Genomic DNA, 24,145 nt, shown 5'->3' with positions numbered 1-24,145 from the left:
CCTGCAGGATTCAGGCGTGAAGTTTCTGTCTGAAGGACTGAAGAATCCACACTGTAAACTGGAAGCTCTCAGGTGAGATCAAACATTTTTTAATCAACTGGCAGAATTAGCAAATTAATAATTAGGTAATCCTTTAATAAGAGGAGATGTGGAGGTGTTCTGATGTGCAACATACTCTTATGTTGAAAGATTCTAAAACAAGAAGTAGTTCCTGGGAACTACTTTCTGTTTTGTTGCTGTCTAAGTAGAAATTTGATGATGAAAATAGTGATGAGTTTGCAGAGTTGAATCCACAGCACACAACACAAATATTCTCACACCCGACAATATGTACATAGTCACGGTGTTGGGTACTGAAGATCATAATTAGAAATTTAATTGTAAGCTTGGTGTTTTTAAGGGAAGCAATTTTAATTCAGTGTTTTCATTACACATACACATACTCAGTGAATACAGATTAAAAAATTTCGATTAAAACTCAACATTCATCACATAATCTATTAGCTTCTTTTAAACCAGCTTAATAGCTTACTTACAACTGGGCTCGTCAGGCACTCTTTTTGGCTGCAGTGGTTATTATTATATTTACATGCTTCTAGCTCCCGTTTCTGCTTGGTGACAACTCTTACTTTTCCTTTTTCTCCCTCCTCTTGCTCACAGACACAATTGCCATCAGCTCTCATTAGTTTTAGTTACTGTTTGTATTTTTGAGTTTATTTACTTCCATCAGTGTTCCACTACATCCCTTTACTAGGTTCACTCAGATGGTGTGATTAACTTCCTGTTTTATTTTGGTAGTTATCATCTCTGGTGTCAAAGGTTTAGTTTTACTTCCTCCCCTGGCATTGTCTACATGAGTTTTAGCTGTACAAAGTTTTATTGAGTGTTTATTGATTTGTCGCTTCTTTTTATTTAACTATTATTCTTGACTTATAAACAATTGTTAAAAAGTATTTTCATTGAAATATCAAATAAATTTTTTACAGAAACATTTCTACTAAAAAACATACTAAAAAGTAGAAATGTTTCTGTTTGGCTCTAATGCTGAGTCTCTTTTACAAAGATGGAACTGCAGCTAATCATGCTCATGTAGCCAGTTATTAAAAAACCAAGTCACCTTCAGACACAGCAGACATTTAGTGATGATCTCACTGTATGTGGTCTTTTAGCGCCTCTTAGTGGTGAACTTGTGGAGTGGTGTTAGTCTGGGTGACGAGTGTAATTGTTGAGTGAGACACACCGAGCCTGCATGCTGGTAGCACCTTAGCCACAGCTCAGGTGGAGAAGCTGAAAGTGTAGTAGAGATATCAGGGGTGACACTGGTGTGTCGGATTCACTCTTTAGCACTCCGGTCACTCCAGTGTGTCAGCCAGAACACCACTGAAGGCCAAATGTTCCCAGCGTGTGGAATAAGGAGCTTAAGGTTCGGTTTGAGGTTTTGTCAAAGCAGCGAACACAAAGAAAGCCTGGCTGTGGTGGACTTTCCATGATGCTATGCATGTTTTTAACTTTTGTCTTCTCTCTCCTTAGTTTGTGTTTTGTTCTTGTCTCTCTGAGCTCATCTCTTCTCTTTCCCCTCAGTCATGGTAGATGCTCCTCCTGGAGGGTGTTTTCACTGGGAGGATCTTTGTGTCAAAGGGAGTTCTTCCTTCCCACCATCACCAAGTGCTGCTCACAGTGGATTGTCTGATGGTTGGGGCTTTCTCTCTAATATTGGAGGCTGTTACCTTACACTGTTAAACAGCTTGAGATGACTGTTGGTGTCTGTTGGGAATTGTCACTTATAAATAAAGTTACATTGAATGGATGTAAATGGATAGATGTTATTGTGACAAAGAGAAAACGATTGTTGACAGATGGATTGTTGCTTTGTGTGTCTGCAGTCTGTCAGGCTGTCTGATCACAGAGGAAGGCTGTACTGCTCTGGCCTCAGCTCTGAGCGCCAACCCCTCCCATCTGAGAGAGCTGGACCTGAGCTACAATCATCCAGGGGACTCAGGAATGAAGCTGCTGTCGGCTGGACTGAAGGAACCAGGCTGGAGACTGGACACTCTCAGGTATGAAGAGAATGTCTGAAGAGGAGGAAGAGCTGGAAACATGTCCTGTGTCCTTCACTCATTTACTGTTTGTTTCCTGCAGATGAGACATGAACAATCACACATGCAGGTAGTGCTGGGCGATAAGACGATATATATCGTGTGGACGATAGAAAAGTGTCTATCGTGCCATTTGTCTTCTGTCGTTTATATCGTACTAACCCAAATTTGATAAATTATTACATAAAATATATTATATAAATATAAACTATTTTTAAATCCCTGTAGAACTGGAGCCACGTAAGAGAGCGCAATAATTTTATTTGCATGTGAAACCGGAGGACTTGTACTTACATCTTATGTCATTAACTTGTCCTAGGTCACAGGTTTCCTTCCACATATAACTTTGCAAAAATTGCATAAGAAGCACTTGCAGCAACAAAAACATAATATTCCAAACTTGCAGCAACAAAAAGATAATATTCCAGAAACACGCTTTGCCGACGTTCATAAGACTTCCTACGTTGGCATATATGTCAGCGCGAACTAACTGTCCGCCATTACCTGCCCAAAACCGGAAGTGACGTCATTTTCGCGAAAAGCCTATGTTGGTGTTTTTAAAAGTCATGTTTTACTTTATGCTTTCCTGTATCATTTCTGGGATGCTTAGAACTCAAATTACGCTGTTGGAAATAGTTTATTTTGATGCATTACAATATTTATTTTCATTTTTCCTGTAGTATATAAAAATTAGTGTATCTCAAAAATAAAACTATGAAGACACTCTAAATAAATTTCTCGTGGTTGGAAACTTTTGTATTTACAGTTTTGAGGGATACACCTCTTAAATTTTTTTAACAACAAATATATGTAAAAAACAAAACAACAAGTTTTTGCAATTTATGTAGTTACTATTTACTTAATGCCTACATATTATTAAAATTTGGGCTATAACGGTTGTAAATATATATGGAAACTTGAAATACTCCCACAAATGGCACTACAGCATGTAAAAACAGAAAGATAAGCTCTGGCGGTCTTGGTTCTATGGTAGGTCTTAAAGGGTTAAATAGCCTGTGGCAAATATATTAGTGTTGTCTTCTAACTATACATGCTCTTAACTTTATGCAAGAAAAATAAAGTATTAAAAAAATGATATTTTTCGTGAAGAAATTCTGTCTCGTGGTTTGCGAGCTGGTGCCGCTGTCCGTGCACCTGGATTTGCGACATACTTTATGGTAACTCAAAACAAAGACTGCACCCTCGGCACTCGCTCTTTACAGACTGCATACTTTCTAGATGACCACGGGTCAGGTGGTATATCGTGATATATATCGTTATTGTGATATAAAATAATTCATATCGTGATAAATATTTTTTCCATATTGCCCAGCACTACATGCAGGAATATTTTCAGGGATAGACACACTAGTCTAGCTGGATAGTACATGGATATTTATGTACGGGGTCTCCAAGGAGTCTGTTTGCAGGAGCATTAATGATAACTGATAAGTCATGTTGAGAGTTTCATTAAAAGTGGACCTACAGTTAGGTCCATAAATATTTGGAAAGAGACAACATTTTGTAACTTTAGATACACTTTATTAGGTCACAGGTGTACCTGAGATAGTGGTCACTGTGTAATGTGTCAGCCATGTGTATGTTTCCCATGCTGTATCTCCACAGTCACAGTGGCAGTCAGAAGGATAAAACAAGGCTGTGAATCATTTCAGTCTGTGTGTGTGACAAAGAGACAGACAGGAGCAGCTAACATTTGGAAATGGAAGTTTAAATACTGGAAACTCTACATTCACAGCTGAATTCACAATAAATTTGTTCTCAAGTGCACATTTTGCAGCTAATGCTAATACTGTTTTCCCTTGCTTTCTACAACTTGAGCACCTATTGCTAAGTAGGCCACTTTGCTCTGCTAAGGATTTGTGTGACCATGATGGAAACTCTGATAAGCTAATGCTGCTAAGCTAATGCTGTTTAGCATTAACGTCACATCATTATAACGCAAGAGAAAAGGGTATTAGCATTAGCTACTAGTGCTTATTCACCCCAAATTACATTTAGCTGCTAATGGCAGCCTACTTAGCATTAACCCCTTACTAATATAATGCTAATTTACATCAAATTAGCATTAGCTGCTCATATTGTTATAAGGAAAGAGAAAACGGTATTAGCATTAGCTGCTACTAATTATTCACCCTTAAATAGAGTTAGCCCATAATGGCAGCCTGCTTAGCATTAACTCCTGACATCGTTATAATGCAGGGGAAAAGAGTTACCATTATCGGATATTGCTAATGCAAATCAAATTAGCATTAGTTAATAACGGTAGGCTTCTTATCATTAGCTGCTGTCATTCTTACAAAGCAAACAGTATGAGCATTAGCTGTTAATGCTTTTTCATCTAAAATTAGAATTAGCCACTAATGGCGTAATAGTTATTAACGGTAACACACATCACATTGTTAAAATGGAAGGAAAAATAGTTCAATTCAATTCAATTCAATTTTATTTATATAGCGCCAAATCACAACAAAAGTCTCCTCAAGGCGCTTTATATTGTACAATAGATCGCACAATAATACATACAGAGAAAAACCCAACAATCATATGACCCCCTATGAGCAAGCACTTTGGCGACAGTGGGAAGGAAAAACTCCCTTTTAACAGGAAGAAACCTCCGGCAGAACCAGGCTCAGGGAGGGGCGGCCATCTGCTGCGACTGGTTGGGGTGAAGAAGGAAAACAGGATGAAAGACATGCTGTGGAAGAGAGACAGAAATTAATAACAGATATGATTCGATGCAGAGAGGTCTATTAACACATAGTGAGTGGCTGGAAAGGAAAAACTCAATGCATCATGGGAATCCCCGGCAGCCTACGTCTATTGCAGCATAACTAAGGGAGGATTCAGGGTCACCTGATCCAGCCCTAACTATATGCTTTAGCAAAAAGGAAAGTTTTAAGCCTAATCTTGAAAGTAGAGATAGTGTCTGTCTCCCGAATCCAAACTGGAAGCTGGTTCCACAGAAGAGGGGCCTGAAAACTGAAGGCTCTCCCTCCCATCCTACTTTTAAATACTCTAGGAACAACAAGTAGGCCTGCAGAGCGAGAGCGAAGTGCTCTAATAGGGTGATATGGTACCACAAGGTCATTAAGATAAGATGGGGCCTGATTATTTAAGACCTTGTATGTGAGGAGCAGGATTTTGAATTCAATTCTGGATTTAACAGGAAGCCAATGAAGGGAAGCCAAAACAGGAGAAATCTGCTCTCTCTTTCTAGTCCCTGTCAGGACTCTTGCTGCAGCATTTTGGATTAGCTGAAGACTTTTCAGGGAGTTTTTAGGACATCCTGATAATAATGAATTACAGTAGTCCAGCCTGGAAGTAATGAAGGCATGAACTAGTTTTTCAGCATCACTCTGAGACAGGATATTTCTAATTTTAGAGATGTTGCGCAAATGGAAGAAAGCAGTCTTACATATTTGTTTAATATGTGCGTTAAAGGACATGTCCTGGTCAAAAATGACTCCAAGGTTCCTCACAGTGTTACTGGAGGCCAAGGTAATGCCATCCAGAGTAAGAATCTGGTTAGATACCATATTTCTAAGATTTTCAGGGCCGAGTACAATAACCTCAGTTTTATCTGAATTAAGAAGCAGAAAGTTAGCAGCCATCCAGGTCTTTATGTCTTTAAGACATTCCTGCAGTTTAACTAATTGGTGTGTGTTACCTGGCTTCATGGATAGATAGAGCTGGGTGTCATCTGCATAGCAGTGAAAATTTATGCTATGTCTTCTAATGATGCTGCCTAGGGGAAGCATGTATAATGTAAATAGAATTGGTCCTAGCACTGAACCCTGTGGAACACCATAATTGACCTTAGTGGGTGAAGAGGACTCTCCATTTACTTGAACATTAGCTACTTATATTGTTAAAATGTAAGAAAAAACATTGTTAGCATTAGCGGATAAATTACCATGAGCTAATAACGGCACCCTACTTAGCATTAGATGCTCCCATTGTTAGACATCAAGAGAATATGGTATTAGCATTAGTTGCCAATGCTTATTTACTTAAAATTAGGCCACCCATGAATTAACTTCATTTAGCATAAACTTCTTAATGCTAAATGAAGTTAATTCATGGTAAATAGGCTTAACTGAAATGAAAGTGGTGTTGGCATTAGCTGCTTATATTATTAAAAAGTAATAAAAAGTAAGGTAAAACATTGCTATCAGTAGCGGATAATGCTAACACACATCAAATTAGCATTACCTAATAATGGGAGCCTTCTTAGCATTAACTGCTCATATTGTTATAATGCAAGGGAAAAGAGTTGGCAAAAACATTGTTAGCATTAGTGGATAATGCTAATTCACCTAAATTAGCATTAGCTAATAATGGCTATGTACCTAGCATTAGCTACTGATATTGATATAAAGCAAGAAAATATGGTATTAGCATTAGCTTCTAGTGCTTTTTCATCTAAAATTAGAATTAGCCACTAATGGCGTCCTATTTAGCATTAACTCTTCATATCGCAGGGGAAAAGTTAAGATTGAATTAAAAAAGTGTTCACATTAGCTCTCGTATTGTTAAAAAGTAAGAAAAAACATTGTTAGTGTAGCACTTACGTGGAGTTATATACAGTACCAATGGATAATTACCAAGGTAATGAGTAATTTGGGCTAGTATCAGAAGGCTAAGAACGACTCTTAGAGCTCTGGTATGTGAATGGCAGGGAAACCATACAAAACACATTTGCGTGGCTTGAAAGTGCTTTAGTGGGGTTAAGCCTTTTAAAAGAATTTTGTAACCACACAGTATTACAACAGGTTTAACAGAACTTCAAGTATAAAATTTTTCCCCCAAAGTAGCAAAAAAATAGAATAAAATAAAGTTGTGCACAAGTAAAAGAATTAGTCTTTTTAAGTCCAAATGGTACCGGTGGGGCTCATGACAAACGGGTGTATTGCATTAGAGGGCGATCGTGGCTCAAGAGTTGAGACTTCGCCTTGTAATCGGAAGGTTGCCGGTTCGAGCCCCGGCTTGGACAGTCTCGGTCGTTGTGTCCTTGGGCAAGACACTTCACCTGTTGCCTACTGGTGGTGGTCAGAGGGCCCGGTGGCGCCAGTGTCCGGCAGCCTCACCTCTGTCAGTGTGCCCCAGGGTGGCTGTGGCTACAATGTAGCTTGCCATCACCAGTGTGTGAATGGGTGGATGACTGGATATGTAAAGCGCTTTGGGGTCCTTAGGGACTATTAAAGCGCTATATAAATACAGGCCATTTATCATTTACCATTTTAGAGTTCGTCCGATGAGGAGTGTGTGTGTGTGTGTGATTGTCTGTCCTACCGTACTACTTGTACAGTAGAGGATTGTAGTCCATCAATGTGCAAATGAGTGTGCGTGTGTATGTATATCGTCTCCTAGGATCTTGGGTTGGCTCGCCATCCAGTGAACACTCTGGGTTCTGGAATCGCTGACCTGGTCTTTGGATTCATCCCATATAAAAAACCTGACCTATAAACTAGAGATGGCATGATACCACTTGTCCGATACCGATACCGATATCATAAATTTGGCTATCTGCCGATACCGATATGAATCCGATATAGTGTGTTTTTTAATCAATAAAACTGTTTTTTTAATATCTTGCTGTATTTTGTATAAGTTCATACTCAAGTTTAAATAAACAACAACACTAAAGCTATTCTGTTATACCTGTATGTAAAAAATACACTGCGCCCAAAATATTTCATGGTTTAGCATCACTGATCAATCTATTAAACTTAAACCTACTCCATCCTCCCTATTCTGGTATTTTAAAGAGCACTTAGCAGAAATATTAAGCAACCTAACTAATAGGGTTGCAAATTCCCAGCAAAAGAAAATAGGGAACCACCCCCCAACCTCCACCTCATGATGCTTAATCGATATAATAAACTTTAATTTGATGCAGGGTGAAAAAAAATGCACAAAAATAATTTATTTTTCAAGAATAATTAAATAGATTCAACATCTTTCTTCTACAGAATTGCAGACTGCACAGATCGTACCTTCCCAAAGGAAAAAGTACTATAGCTTACTAGGGTATATTAGACTTAACAGTTACCATATACAGTAATGGACTTCTATACATTTTACATCAGTTTAAAACTTTGGGTGTAAGATTCGGATAATTATTTATTAAAAGCTAGATATTTTAAATGAGAATAAGAAAGAAAAGTATGTCTTTGTGCCCCCTTTTCCCTGTTCATGCCCTATCGGCCCCCCTGGCTAAACTTTGCTAGATCCGCCCCTGCACAGTTACCAGCCGTCAGCTATGTAGAAAAGGATCCTGGTCTAGAAAGTAATATTAAATAAATTCTAACAACAGCTTATCAAGGTTAAAGGTGCTGCTGTTGTTCAGCCGCTGGTTTCCTCTTTCTGGTCCAAAGTGGGCCAAAAACAAAGAAGAGAGACGGACTGACGACAGAAAAGCCGATCAGCTGATTATTAATCAGTTTCATGAAGTAGCGGCAGGAGAGGGAGCGAGAGAGAGGCACTCGCTCCATATATCGGTTGTTAAGCTTAACATGGGAATGCTTTACAAGCATTCAGAGATGCCGTAATAACTGTACCCACACTCCGCACATCACGTGTCTGATTAGCCACATTTAGCTTACCGCCGTCGAGTGTATGCTCAGCGTTTACGTGAAGCCACAGCTCAGTAAACCTTCCAGTTTCGCTCTGCCCTCTACGACAACAAATGCAAAACCATATTTTGTGAAAAATATCAGTCTAGATGGTAATTTTTTAACTCGTTAGATGTTAATTTAACTCCGGCTTCCTCCCATCGTCCAAAGACAAGCAGCTTGTGGGGATAGGTTAATTGGATAATCCAAATTACCACTAGGTGTAAATGTGCGAGTGAATGTGAGTGCGAATGGTTGTCTGTCCCTGTGTGTTAGCCCTGCGACAGACTGGCGACCTGTCCAGGGCGTACCCCGCCTCTCGCCCTATGACAGCTGGGTAATGCTAATTTGCCTCAAATTTGTATTAGCTAATAACAGCAGACTACTTAGCATTAGCTGGTCACATTGTTAAAAAGCAAGAAAATATGGTATTAGCATAAGCTGCCAATTCCTATTCACCTAAAATTAGCATTAGCCACTAATGTCAGTCTACTTAGCATTAACTCCTCACTAATATAATGCTAATTCACATCAAATTGGCATTAGCTGCTAGCATCAGCCTACCTAGCACTAGCTGCTCACATCGTTAAAAGGGAAGGGAAAACGATATTAGCAGTAGCAGGTAATAATTATTCACCCCTAATTAGAATTAGCCACTAATGGCAGCAGTCTATTTAGCTGTAGCTGCTCACATTGCTATAAAGCAAAGGAAAACGATATGAGCATTAGGTTTTGCTAGGGAAAAGAGTGTTAGCATTAGCAGTTCACATTGTTAAAAAGTTAAGGGAAATAGTGTTAGCATTAACTGCTCACATTGTTAAAAGTAAGTGTTAACATTAGTGGATAATGCTCATTCATGTCAAATTAGCATTAGTTAATAACGGCAGCCTATTTAGCATTAGCAGACAATGTTGATCTTGGCCCACTGGAAAAGTTCCAGAACTAAAGATTTAGGAGTGTTTCTCGATAGCTCTTTCTCATTTCAGAAACAAATACATTCTGCTTTTAAAACCAGCTGTAAGGTTTATATTGTTGATTGTCATTTATGCTTAGAAATATTTACTCATATATGAGTTTTATAATCAATTGCATAATGATAGAGGTTTGATCCTTAGTAGTCTGTAAAGACTCTGTGTGCCTTCCAGAGTGCTCTGGCATGCACACACAACTTGGGGTCATGAGAGAGGTCGTACCTTCTCTTACTCATTTATGGTATAGGACAGGGGTCGGCAACCAGCGGCTCTTTAGTCCTTTTAGTGCGGCTCCGCGTGGTTTGGGAAAATAAATTAGTTTTTTAAGTAATTAGCTGAAGTGTGTTTTATTTATGTTAGTTCTTTTTTAACTTGTATTTTGAAATTGGAAGATTATTGTGATATTGAAATATAAATATAAAATTATATTCTATTAGTTTTTGATCGCTCATAATAAGCGTCACACTCGCGGAAGCTGATATACCTGCCTAAACGCCCATTTATCGAGACTTTCAGCCCCAGGTAGGCCAATTATGGATCTTCGGATCCACATTATGTCAGCAGCTCCACTGTGAACTATGTTAAAACAAACACTGTTCACGCCTCACAGATGACAGCTTACAGTCCTGCGTAAAGATGAAAGTAACTTCGTACAGTGCCGATTTGCAGACGCTGTGAGCAGAGGTTCAGGAGCAGAAGTCCCATTGTAAACCTGACACACACCAACAACAACACAACAGTAGAGAGAGCACAGACGTAAAGGCGGCGAGGCGTGATTCCCGCAACACACATTAACCAGGTAAAATACATATTTAGGCAGAATTTTGAAAATATCTTTTTTTCATTTTTCAGCAGCATAGTGTTTTTTCCCAATTACTTTTTAAAAGTCAGGTCAAGGCTCCAACAGCCCAAAGGTGATATAAGGGTGGCGGCTCACAACAGTTTTTGTTTGCTGGATCCTTTTAGTTCAGCTGGGTGTCTTTGCTTTTGTTATATTTCTTTAAGAGTTCAAAATGTGTTAATTACATAAATAAAATGTAATTTTCTCTTTAGCACTTCATGGATTTCATAAGCAGCACACCTTAGTTGTTCACACAAAGGTAAAAAAAATATATACAGTGTTATCTTCATTTTAGATGTCAAAAAGTATTTGTGGCTCCCGGAGTTTTCTTTTGTGTGGAAATTGCATACAAATGGCTCTTTGGGTGTTAAAGGTTGCTGAGCCCTGGTATAGGAGGACACCTACTCTGTGTCTGGTTAAGTATAAGAGCCCTTTGTCAGGGGGACCGCTGGACTCTTAGCACCAGCTTTGGGGTCACAGGGTCACATGTGGAACACACACACACACACACATACCTACACTATGCACAGACTGGTACTCTTTGTTCATACCTGTGTAAGACGTCGTATGTTAATGAACTAATGCATATTCATGTAACCGCAATAAAGAGCAGTGTTACGAGGGAGCAGACGAGAGCGACTGAGGTCAAGTGAAGGAACGTGCATGTTGTAGTAGAATTGTCTGGTTCCATCGGTGGCTCTGTGCTAGACGTCCCATCACCAGCTTTTTCCACTGGTTACCAGTACGTCGTAGAATCCACTTCCAGATCTTGTTTGTCTCAGGTCTGCAGATAAGCAGCTTCTGACCAGAACTAGACGTAAAAACTGAGGTGAGCTTTATCGATCGCTGCAGCCAAACTCTGGAACAGTCGCCCTTCACATCAGGTCGTCACCAACACTCGACATTTTTAAAACCCGGTTGGAAACACATTTGTACTCTGTAGCTTTCAATTCTGACGAGTCTTTATAGTAATTACTGTGTATGTTTCCTATTTTATCTCTACTCTGTGCAGCACTTTGGCTCAACCTGTTTTTAAATGTGCTGATAAATAAATGTAGATTTCTTTGAATAAAACAGTGGAGCCGAGCTTTGAGCCGTCCTCAGTGTGTAACAGTGTGTGTGTGAGAGCCATGTAATGTCCATGTGTGCATGCTGACTGTGCTGCTCTGACCCCCCTCCTCCTTTCAGGGTGGAGCCTGCTGGAGTCCGATGGTTGAGACCAGGTCTGAGGAAGTGTAAGTGTGTTTTTAATGGGATTCATGAAAACAAAGCAGCACACATTCAACCATCTTCATCATGTCAGGAGTCATCATCAAAGTGTCAATCAATGAACAGATGATGGATCAATAACTGCAGCTGGATTGTGTTTGTTCTCTCCATCAGATTCCTGTCAACTCACAATCGACACAAACACAGTGAACAAATACCTCCAACTGTCTGACAACAACAGGAAGGTGACACATGTGGGGGAGGTTCAGTCATATCCTGATCATCCAGACAGATTTGATGTTTATCAGCTGCTGTGTAGAAATGGTCTGACTGGTCGCTGTTACTGGGAGGTCGAGTGGAGAGGAGACGTTTTTATATCTGTGAGTTACAGAAGCATCAGAAGGAAAGGAGACAGTAATGACTGTGTGTTTGGAGACAATGATCAGTCCTGGAGTCTGTACTGCACCGATTATGGTCCTCATCATGTCAGGCACAATAAAATAAAAACACCCATCTCCTCCTCCTCCTCCTCCTCCGTCTCTAACAGAGCAGCAGTGTATGTGGACTGTCCTGCTGGCACTCTGTCCTTCTACAGAGTCTCCTCTGACACTCTGATCCACCTCCACACCTTCAACACCACATTCACTCAAACTCTTTATCCTGGGTTTAGACTCTCATCATTTGGGTTCAGGTTTGCTGGTTCCTCAGTGTCCCTGTGCTGGGTGTAAAGAGTGTCTCCTGTTAGAGAAACACTCTGACTGTTGAACAGATAGTTCAGTCTGTACATGTCTGTCTCTTTCACTCACAAACACGTTTCAGATTCATGGATTCAATCAGTTGATGTTTGAAACTCTTCTAAATGATTCCTGGTAAACTTCTTCCTCTTCAGTCACAAACAAACAGGAAGTGATGTCACATGTGTTCCTGTCCACACAGCAGAATGAGTCTATTGCTGACAATCAGTGATGTACAAACAGAGTGAGCATTTCTGAGGCCCAAAATAAACTGAGTAGTTCACTGAATGAACAATGGACTGTGAGCTCAGTTCCTTCATCATTTGTATGGATTATATATGTATATGTATTATATTAGTATCATATATATCAGGTGCTGCTGCTGCTGGTTTCAGTCATTGTGCAAATGTGCTGTTTGTAAGGTTGTAAAGCTGCAGTCAGCTGAGACTGAAGAAGTCACCTGATCAGTGAGCAAACGTTTCTGAAAACGTCCAGATGAACAGAATCAACCTTTTGGGATCAGCCAGCAATGCAGCATCATTGTTGTTCAGGTTCAGAGGTTTGCAGGAATGAACTGATGACCAGAAACAGCTGCAAAGTCCAATAAAATACCAGCTGGAGTTCAGCTGCATTTGAAGAAGTCAAAGAAAAGTAAGGATGGCAAAGGGCGATGTTTTCTTCCAAAGAACTGAAAACATGGTCAACGCCTCATTAGAAGAATAATCTGGACATTTGTGAGGAACTCTAACCAAGAAAGCAACACAAGAAAGCAACGTCACACAGATCCAACAGACAGTTTCGCATTATTGCATCCTCTCACCACAGGAGGTGCTGTTGGCACCATGTAATGGTGTAAAAAAAATCTAGTCATTGACCTGTGTAGTATGTTAACACTATTGGAGGTAAAAATAACTTGAACTCCAATTTCGAAAACACAACTTTTTTTTTTATTTATTTATTTTTTTATAAAGCTCTGACTTATTATGAGTGTGAGTCTGTGGTCTGGGAGAGAGTCCTGTAACTCTGTCTGTAAAATACAGTATATAAAGACCAGTGTTGGACAATTAATTATATAGTTACTTCTTCAAAAAAGTAACTCAGTTTGGCAAACAAAGTTTTTTGCAGCTATTTTTCTTTTAATGCAGCCAAGGCGTTTTTAAATAAACATTTCAAACTATTTACAGAACAATCAGCTGTTCTGCATCAAATCTGATGCCACACAAATTATTTGTGCCACTCCAAAAAATAATTTCTGTCCACTATGAGAAAAAGGAGAACAACAGCCTGATACCTGCAGGCCTGACAACAGGAGATGTATCACTCCCGTAACACCTGTAACATTCAGCAGTCGCCTCATTGTTCTGACACACACAACAAAACTATTGACTACACTACACACTAACTACACACTAACTACACAAGATTTGCGCTAAACGTCGCAAATCTCTCACATCTCAAAACACCGCCGTCACTCCTAAAACTTCCCCCCCGTTTCTTATCAACTAGATGCCACGTTGCCATATCATTTTTTGATTGGTCGACACGGTACTTTTTTGGACGAATAGGAAAGGCAGAGAGGGGTAGGGTTTGTTTTTGCTCACAGGCGGAGAGTGCTTTCAAGCGTTTTCCTTATAAAACGCCGTTTTTACCGTTTCTTCCCGCAGTAAATATAAACAACGATAGTATTCAGGAAGAAAACCAAACACTGCATATATTTTTATCATAACTCTGGTTTTACGTGGCCTATCAACACAAAATCAAAACTGGTATAAAGTCCCCACTTTTTCCGTCAATTGTTCCGTCTGTCCTGCTCACATCTCCAGTGGTTGTACACGTTGTCATTAACGTGGCTTCACTCCACATCAGCCACGCCGCTTTGCCAGCTAAAACACCGGTGTCGGCGCATAAGGACGCTGTCATAGCCTGTCAACAACGTTGATTGGCTGCGTATATACGAATGTGAATCGCATTATTGGCTGGACTATGGGATAAGGTGGCATCGTTCTAATCCCATACAGGAGCAGCCAGTCACTCACTGACTAACACTGCAAAACAGAATTGTTAAAGCATTAATTTTAATTTCAATTCAGGTTAGATTGTTTTTGTGCGCAACGCAGATTTTCTGTGCGCAGAGACCGTGCCAGCAGTGCGCAATTGCGCACGTGCGCAGCTTAGAGGGAACATTGGTCATGACCCCCCAATAATCAGATCCAGCCAATATAATTTCATCATTCCTGTTTATAAAATTATGAATTATCTTACATGAATAGCTTGTTGATTTTTTTTAATCGTTTCAATTATTATCTTCAAAATAGTTTCATGTTTAATCATCTAGTAATGTAACCCCCCCCCCCCTTCTTCCGCCACATACTTGGTATTACCCAACCAGCTTTCTCTACCAAACCTTCACTGTTTGCTGTATGTTTGTTAGCGCAGTCGCTGGTCCTAACTAAATGCTTGCTAACTGAACTGTGGCGACATCGGACATGAAAAGAGGCGGACAGGCAACACTATTTAATTGTTGGTCCAGACCAACCGCTTGTAAAAAGAAAAAAAGTCCGACCCAAAGGAGGTAATAACCTGTGTTGTTAAGTTAGCTGATGATTTGTTGTTTGTTGACGTCTGCCACCATAAATCACTGCAAACTTTGATGTTAACTAGTGTGGAGATACAGAAATTGTTTTATTGCTACAAGATAATCTGCATTATTAACAGTGCCTTAATAATATACCCTACAGCATTGATGTTGTATTAAAGATGTTTGCCCCCATATTAACCTTTCCTTACAGGTGCAGCTATAATCATTTTATACACACATTGCAGGATTGTGCTTATAGAGAGTTGATGTCTAGAAATATAGTCTAATGTGCCAGGCCTGAGGCCTTAACTCATTTAGCTTCTAACTGCAGTTTAGTCTACTTGGTAACAGATGACCAGAGTCAACGACCAGCCCTCAGAGACCCTTAGGGCTTAAAGTTATTGCCATGTATGGAAGGTGTTATAGACATAGAAAGTTCTGTGTCTGTTTTTAGCCATTCAAGATATACCATTTACTGTAATCAACGGCTTTGACCTGTTCTGACGCCATGGGGGGCGGATACCCAATGCTTTAAAAGTGTTCTCAACATGTATTTTTGTCAGAAGACATATGCTTATATTTCTTCTCCTGTGTGTTAATAAACTCATTGTTTGATTGCACTTCTGGGGCCTCCGTGGTTTGTTTCACTGCTCTACATTGATTGATTGATTGATTTCACGACACTAGGATGTCCTACATTTAGCTTGTTGATTAGCTACAATCACAGCATTATAGTGGCCACTGAGAAATCTCCTTTCTTGACACAATAAAATCATGAAATAATAAATGTTTTCCTCAGAGGTAGAAACATTTCAAGGTGTTATAACAAGGAAATTGGTGATTACACCCAGGAAAGGCGAAAGGTGTTTCAAATGCTCTCCAGCTTCTTGGTAAGCGAACATGCATTCTCCAAAACCATGTGGATATCCCACCTCTGTCAAACCATCCATCCATCCATCTTCTTCCGCTTTATCTGGGGCCGGGCAACAATCCAAAGTATTCCGTTACGTTACTCTCATTGAGTAACGTAACGGAATATGTTACGAAATACATTTTATGACATGTAATCTGTACTCTGTAGTGGAATACATTTTAAAAGTAACCTTCCCAACACTGTCTATGGAGAGCTTTGCGGTTGTAAGTGGTGCTGTGCCATACCAGGTGGTGATGCATTCAGTGAGGATGCTCTCAATGGCACAGCGGTACACTGCAAAAACTCAAAATCTTACCAAGTATATTTGTCTTATTTCAAGTCAGAATTATCTCATTACACTTAAAATAAGCCACAATCAGCTAAAGGGCAACATTTAAGTAATCTAAAGGAACTTGTTTCAAGAGAGTGAATCTTAAAACTAGAAAAAAATGGAGGTTTTTATTTGTTCCTTTGGCAGATTTTTTAATATCTTGTATTAACTCAAAAAATGAAATTCATTTCATTTCATTTTACTTTTTGTTGATTACAGCTCCGCCTTCAATACAGTCATCCTTCACAAACTCACTCACAAGCTGGCAACACTCGGCCTGCACCCCACCCCCTGTGACTGGCTACAGGACTTTTCGACTGGCAGGCCCCAGTCTGCCAGGATCGGCAACAGAACTTCAACCAGCATTATTACAAACACTGGAGTTTATTAAATTCTAGTTCTTTGGATTCTTTACGGCCAAAAAAGACACAGCTCAGAAGTGGTCTTATTACTTTAAAAATGATCTTATTTTACATATCCAGGATATGGAGACCTGTACACAAAACCCAAATCCCCAGGTCTGAAGCAGAAAAGGAAGCCTAGTTGTTTATATACTTGCTCTACGTCACACCCCACTTTAAGTTTCGAACAAACAGCCTAGTTGGTTTCACTTTCTGGTCCTATGCTATGCAAAAGTATGTAGTTTCCTGTCAGCCTGCAACCTAGTTTTACACTGAAGTCTGGGCCTCTTATAAAACACACTAATCAGCATTCAGATTATATATTTTATTTTCTAACAAGTTCCACAGGGTTGTGTCCTCAGTCCCACCCTGTGGCTTGATGTGGAGAGGGTGAGCAGCTTTAGATACCTACAGCTTTAGATACCGGTGTCTACATCGCCGAGGACCTCACCTGGACACTAATCACCACAAGAAGCCTCAGCAGCGGCTGTTTTTTTCTGAGGAGGCTGAGGAAATTTGATATGTTGGCCAAGATCCTCAGCAGGTTCTACAGCTGCATTGTGGAGAGCACACTGACCAGCTGCATCACTGCATGGTACGGCAGCATGGACCACAAATGCCTGCAGAGAGTGATAATAACTGCAGAGAAGATCACCTTGACCCCGCTGCCCTCTCTGGCAGAGCAGCTACCATTGCAGAGTCCAGAGGAGAGCTGTCTCTGTCCTCAAATACCTCACACACCCCCAACATGGACTGTTCACACTTCTGCCCTCGAGACAAACGTTTTGAAGCGTGAAATCTAGAACATCCAGACTCAACAATTCCTTCTTCCCCACTGCTATCAGACTCTTAAACAGCTGACCTATTTTTTAGAATAATAATAACTTTTGCATATCAGGTCATCTTGCATATTAAGCTCATAGTTCTTTTGCACACACATCCATTTCAAACTTAAATATTTTGACTATTTATTTATGTTATTTGTATTTATCTGTTCTATTTCTATTTGTATTTATTATCCGGCATCTCTATGTGGAACGCAAAGAAAGAATTTCATTGCACAGGGACATTGTTTTCTTTGCACAAATGACAATAAACGCTTTGATGATGAGAGATGAGATGAGATAGCCTTTATTTGTCAGTTGCAGGTCTTTTGCCCGCAACCGAGATGACAGACCTTGCCGACCGTACATACATTACACAACATCACATTGGGGAGACAGGTCAGGCTAGGTAGCGAGGAAAAAACATCGAAATGTGTAACACAAAAGGATAATACAGGAATGCACAGATATCAACACACCATAGCACAATAAAACACAGACGAGCAACATGGGAAAGAGTTCCAGTGTGTACATCTGATCTGGGACCGCTGCAATCGTTCGACTGCGCCTCCAGCTGACCCGATGTCCACATCAGAGGGGAGGTAAGCGTTGGAGGTGGCGTTGGATCCGGGGTAGGGAGGGTGATGCGTTGATGAGTGCTTATCAGTATCAGTATATGTATGTGTGTGCGTGTCCAGAGTTCAGCTGAGACAGTGTCCTTCGCCCTGCCAGGCTAAGTAAACAGTCTTCCAGCCAACCCAGGTGGCCTTGCATGGGATGGGGGGGAACAGTCTCAACATAGTCGTTATCAGGGATTGTTTTGATCGGCTCCAGCCTTGAGCCCGCAGCTGGCGCCGGAGGGGGTAGCCAGATTATGATAGCAATTGTCTTCCAACCAACTCATGAGAATTTCGAGCTGTTTCTTTTAGCACTCCGACACTGGTCCCTCCATCATCCGTTGGATAGCTGCGAGTTTTTCCATGATGTTATTTACCTTCGAATCCGAGATCTTGTCACTCTTGTACTCACAGAGCAGATTCTGAGACCTCGCGACCGCAGCCAACTGATCCGTGATGTATTCCAACTTCCGCCCATAGTTGTTGATTTGAGCGGATTCTTCCCTGATGTGTCCCAATATCCGCTCAGAGATGTTATTCTGAGTATTCACTGCAGCCGCAATTGCCTCCAAGCTCTTGACCATGTCCCTGTCTGTGAGCCCTTTCTCAAAACCCGCACCTCGTCCCGTCAAGTCAATCTCAGCGGGCAGCTTAGTGGCGGTTTGGACAGCCGGTTCCGCTTTCTTAATTCTCTGATAAGCCAGGGCCAGGCCAGCTCCGATCAGCAAGAACCCTGTTATCATGGTTCCGAATAGGTAGATATCTTCAGCGTCCTCGATCGACAGTCCCGCCAGGCACACGATCCTCCATGTCTGCCACCCGTCCATCGCGTATCCGGCAGGGAAGGTCCCTCCAGGGCACTCGGGCTCTCCCGAGCCCAGACTTCTCGTGGAGAAGAGGGTGTCAATAGCATTCAGAGACCAGTTGATCAAATCCATAGTTCTCTTTAGGTTTTAGATACAGACTGTGAGAGAGTGTTCCAGGGAGTGAAAGACAAAAAACACAAGACTAGACAAGGACATAAGCAGGGAAGCAGGGAAGATAAGGGAGAGGAGAAAAAGTGCGTCCGCCTCCTCCGAGAGCCAAAGCAAATACAAGATTCATTGAATCATGAATCTTGTATTACTCAGGAAGACACGCCCTCTGCTCTTTGGAATCAGATCACATGATTTCACAGAACCAAGGTGTGTCTCACAGAGATTCAGGTACGAGGAGGACATGAAAGGGTAACCAGATCTGATCTGTGAGCTTCTGTAGACAAACAGGAAGAATCCTTCAGCTAAAGGTAAAACTCAGTAAACCTGTTCAACTCTGGATCTTTAAACAGACTGCTGACTGTTTTACTTTTCACTCACAGAATCATCCAGAATCACTGACATTAGAATAGAATAGAATAGAATAGAATAGAATAGAATAGAATAGAATAATCCTTTAATTGTCCCACAAGGGGAAATTTGGTTGTAACAGCAGCCAAAAAGACACATATACAAACAAACAGTACACAGGACACAGAACAGAAACATACATAATTTTTCTTACATATTTTCATTAAGGACAATGGTTACTATATACAGAGAGTACTGTACAGTTATTAAATTAAATATAAATAACTACAGATAAGAGGCAAACCAGGTTGTAGTGCGAATCGGTTAATTAAGTTATTGCAGTTACAGTGCTGATGTAAACATCTATGTTTGTTGGGAGCAGTTCTGATTGTACAGTCTGACAGCTGCAGGGAGGAAGGACCTGCGGAAACGCTCCTTCATGCATCTAGGATGCAGCAGTCTGTCACTGAAGGAGCTCTGCAGTTCAGCAACATTTCCATGCATGGGGTGGGAGACTCTGTCCATCAGAGATGTTATTTTGGCCAGAGTCCTTCTGTCTCCCACCACCTGCACTGGGTCCAGGGTGCATCCCAGAACAGAGCTGGCCTTCCTGATGAGTTTATCCAACCTCTTCCTCTCAGCTGCCGATAAACCGCTGCTCCAACATACCACACTGTAAAAAATGACAGATGCCACAACAGAGTCATAGAAGGTCTTTAAAAGCGCTCCCTGTACTCCAAATGACCTCAGCCGCCTCAGCAGGTAGAGTCTGCTCTGACCCTTCCTGTAAAGAGCATCAGTGTTGTGGCTCCAGTCCAGTTTATTATTCAGGTGAACACCCAGGTACCTATAAGAGTCCACTATCTCAGTGTCCACTCCCTGGATGTTCACCGGTGTCAGTGTGGTGGGTCTGCGTCTCCGGAAGTCCACCACCAACTCCTTGGTTTTCCCGGCGTTGATCAGCAGGTGGTTCTGCTGACACCAGTCTACAAAGTCCAGAGTCCACTGTCTGTACTCTGAGTCGTCCTCACCTGTGATGAGGCCGACTATGGCAGAGTCGTCAGAGAACTTCTGTAGGTGGCAGCGTGGGGAGTTGATGGAGAAGTCTGCAGTGTAGAGGGTGAAGAGGAACGGTGCCAGCACAGTTCCCTGTGGGGCCCCTGTACTGCAGACCAGCGTGTCAGAGACACAGCCCTGTGACCTCACATACTGTGGACGTCCTGTGAGGTGGTCCAGTATCCACTGGGACATGTTGTGGTCCACTCCCGATAGCTCCAGCTTGTCTCTCAGAAGTCGTGGCTGGATGGTGTTGAAAGCACTGGAGACATCAAAGAACATGATCCTCACAGTGCTTCCAGGCTTCTCCAGGTGAGTCAGAGCTCAGTGCAGGAGGTAGATGATGGCGTCCTCCACCCCAATGCCAGGCTGGTAAGCAAACTGCAACGGATCCAATGAAGACCTCACCAGGGGGCGCAGATGGTTTAGAACCAACCTCTCGAGGGTCTGCATCAGATGCGATGTCAGGGCTACCGGCCTGTAGCTGCTGAGGTCCTTGGGATGGGAGGTCTTTGGTACCGGTACCACACAGGAGGTCTTCCACAGCTGTGGTACTTTCCCCAGTGACAGGCTCAGGTTGAACAGATAACCTAGGATGCCACACAGTTCATCTGCGCAGCATCTCAGGAGCCTGGAGCTGACGCCATCTGGACCTGCAGCCTTCCGCACCTTGATCTTGCAAAGCTCATTCCTTACTTGAAGTGCTGAGATAGAAAGAGTGGATTTTGGGGGAGGGGGGTGTATGTTGGAGTCCACAGAAGCCGGGGTGGGTGTAATGACTGGGAGCTGGGAGGTGTGAAGCTGAGAGGTGTGAAGTCCTGAGATGAAGGACAGGCAGTCCCTGAAGATGAAGGAGATTGCAGCAGGGGGGACGATGCTGTGGGAGGGGTGGGTGGTTGATCAAACCTATTAAAATATTTATTAGGTCATTCACCCACCCCAAGTCTCCTGCAGCCTGGGGGGTTGGTTTTTGTCCTGAGATTGTCTTCAGGCTGTTCCAAACCCCTCTGATGTTGTCCTGTTGCAGCTGCTCTTCCATCTTCCTCCTGTAGTTTTCCTTTCCTTACCTTATCTTCCATTTCAGCTTCTTCTGGACAACTCTCAGCTCCTGTTTGTCTCCAGATCTAAAGACTCTCTTCTTCTCCTTGAGGAGAGCCTTAATTTCAGGATTTATCCATGGCTTGTTGTTAGAAAAACACTGTACCTTTTTCATGGGTACGGTGTTGTCCACACAGAAGTTCATGTAATCCGTAATGCATTCAGTTTCAAGGAGATTTTATGGAAATGGGATCATTCATACAACAAATAATGCAGAGCTTGGGATACCGTAATAACATTTCTCATTTACTCCAAGCTCTTTCTCAACAAGCTGCTTCATTCATCGACTTGTGTGAGTGCAGAGAACCTAGAATGAGGGCGGTCATAGACGAGCTTCAGCAGATTTCTGCTAATGTAAAACGACATCAACAGGAATCATTGAGTTTCATATTACTAGGACTTTCTGTTTTTGGATTTGGAGTTAAAGCAATATCACATGGATATCACCTTATTAATTCTAACTGGAATTATTCTTGCTGGCACTTTCTTAAAAAAATCAAATTACTGTAGAATTTGAAAATGCCCCCAAAATGAACAAATTAATGAAAGAGTTTGGGATGATTGTTGCAGATCTGAGGAACTGTCTGGAGGCTGTAAAGAGTGTGTGTGGACATCTTCGTGTAGTTTCAGTCGGATCACAGGCTTTAACTTTCATCCAACTGGAGATCAAAACACTGGAGCTGTTCGCCATCACAGTAAACCTCAGAACATTAACACCTGTACCTTGTAACACACAGATCTCTGATGAGTATAAAAAGGTTGCTGATGAGTTTGTAAAGATGAAATCTGACCTCAAAGCATTTTGCATTCAGCAGAGTGCACAGAACTGAAAGTGATCCATAAACCTTTTTTTCTGGCTCAGGTTGGATCCTTGTGTGTGTGTGTGTGTGTGTGTGTGTGCGCGTGTGTGTGTGTGTGTGTGTGTGTGTGGAACATTAGTAAACATGATGAATGCAGGTAGCAATGACAGTCTGGTACCTTGTGGGAGAAAAATCCATAGATTTTCTTGCTATTTCTGAAGATTATATAAAGAAAAATATCCTTTACAACGTTGCAAATTAAACTCCACTTAACAAAACTGATGAAAATTTCGAACCAGTTGTTTCCAGTGTTTTTCAAGCAACATTAAACCTTCAAATATGATACCCAAGTTTCTGAGACTTGACTAAAATGAAGGTTCTAAAAACTGATATGCTGCTTAATTTCTGAAAACATGTGATCAGAAGCAGTAATCAAAGTTTCTGTTTTACCTGTATTAAACTGGAGAAAGTTGCCATTTATGAGAGGATGATGGAGAAATATTAGACGTGACGGCAGCAACCTTATTTACAAAGTTTAAAAAAAATGTATTACATCAGATTTGCTATAGATTGGTAGATGAGGAACATCAGGAATTAACGATATTCTTAATTGTATCAAAAAACACTTTACGATTGTTCTTTTTTAAAGCTATTAAAGTTGAAAAAATATTCTGTTCTGGCTTTTTTTTTTTATCATGTCGTTATGTGAGAAAATTGATTCCTTAAAATGTACCTTTGAACCTCAAACTTGGAAGCCTTCCATAAATGTTCTAACTTGCCACAATATCTCCTGAAATTTCAAACAATTTTATTTATCCAGGGACATAAATTTGAAGAATGAACAACACTTTGCTTCAGAGGTGACACCTTATCTAAGATAGATTTACATTGATTGTTAAAACACAAAATAAGTGTGCCGATGTCACTGTGAGCCATGCCAGGGTCAAGCATGGCAGAGAACCTTCCAGCAGCATCGTGGCTTATAACAAAAAAAAAAAAAAGTCAAAAAAAAAATTACAAATACACAGCCCTCTATGAACCTCCACTGTATCCTTAGTTTCGGGTTTATATTGTTGATTGTCATTTATGCTTAGAAATATCTACTCATATATGCTTAGAGTTGTATAATCAATGTCATGTTGGTAGAGGTTTGATCCTTAATAGTCTGCAAAGACTATGTGTGCATTCGAGAGTGTTCTGGCATTCACACCCACGTCCTGGGAGCATGGGAGAGGGCATACCTTCTCTTATTGTTTTGTGGTAGGATAAACGTATCTATATCTGTTTTAGTCTAAGTGCCTTTTGTTTAGATGAACTGCTGGACTTCCAGACCAGCAGGTTTAGGGAAGTCATTTATGGGGTCAAACTCTGACCACACACACACACACACACACACTTACACAATGCACAGTCAAGGTACTCTTTGTTTGTATCTAGATGTCATATGTTAAACCCTTGTTTGACTATTTCATCTATTTCAAAGGCACCAGGTGAGACTCAAGACCTTCTTGCTGTAAGCACCACACCACCTTCTGCTGTGCCTCTTTTGTGGTGGAAGATTTCTTTTCTGATGTACTGATCACTTTAGTAATAGTAATATCACTTTCTTACTAGCTGTATGCATGAATGTTATTACAAGTGGGCCTCATGTTTATGGCACCTTCACAGAGGGCCCTTCTGCTCGTCTGTGGAAGAGGGGAGGCAACGGTTAAGTAA

This window comes from Oreochromis niloticus, linkage group LG3 (assembly GCF_001858045.2).
Source record: "Oreochromis niloticus isolate F11D_XX linkage group LG3, O_niloticus_UMD_NMBU, whole genome shotgun sequence".
NCBI classification, from domain to species: Eukaryota; Metazoa; Chordata; class Actinopteri; order Cichliformes; family Cichlidae; genus Oreochromis; species Oreochromis niloticus.
This window is presented reverse-complemented; position numbering follows the sequence as displayed.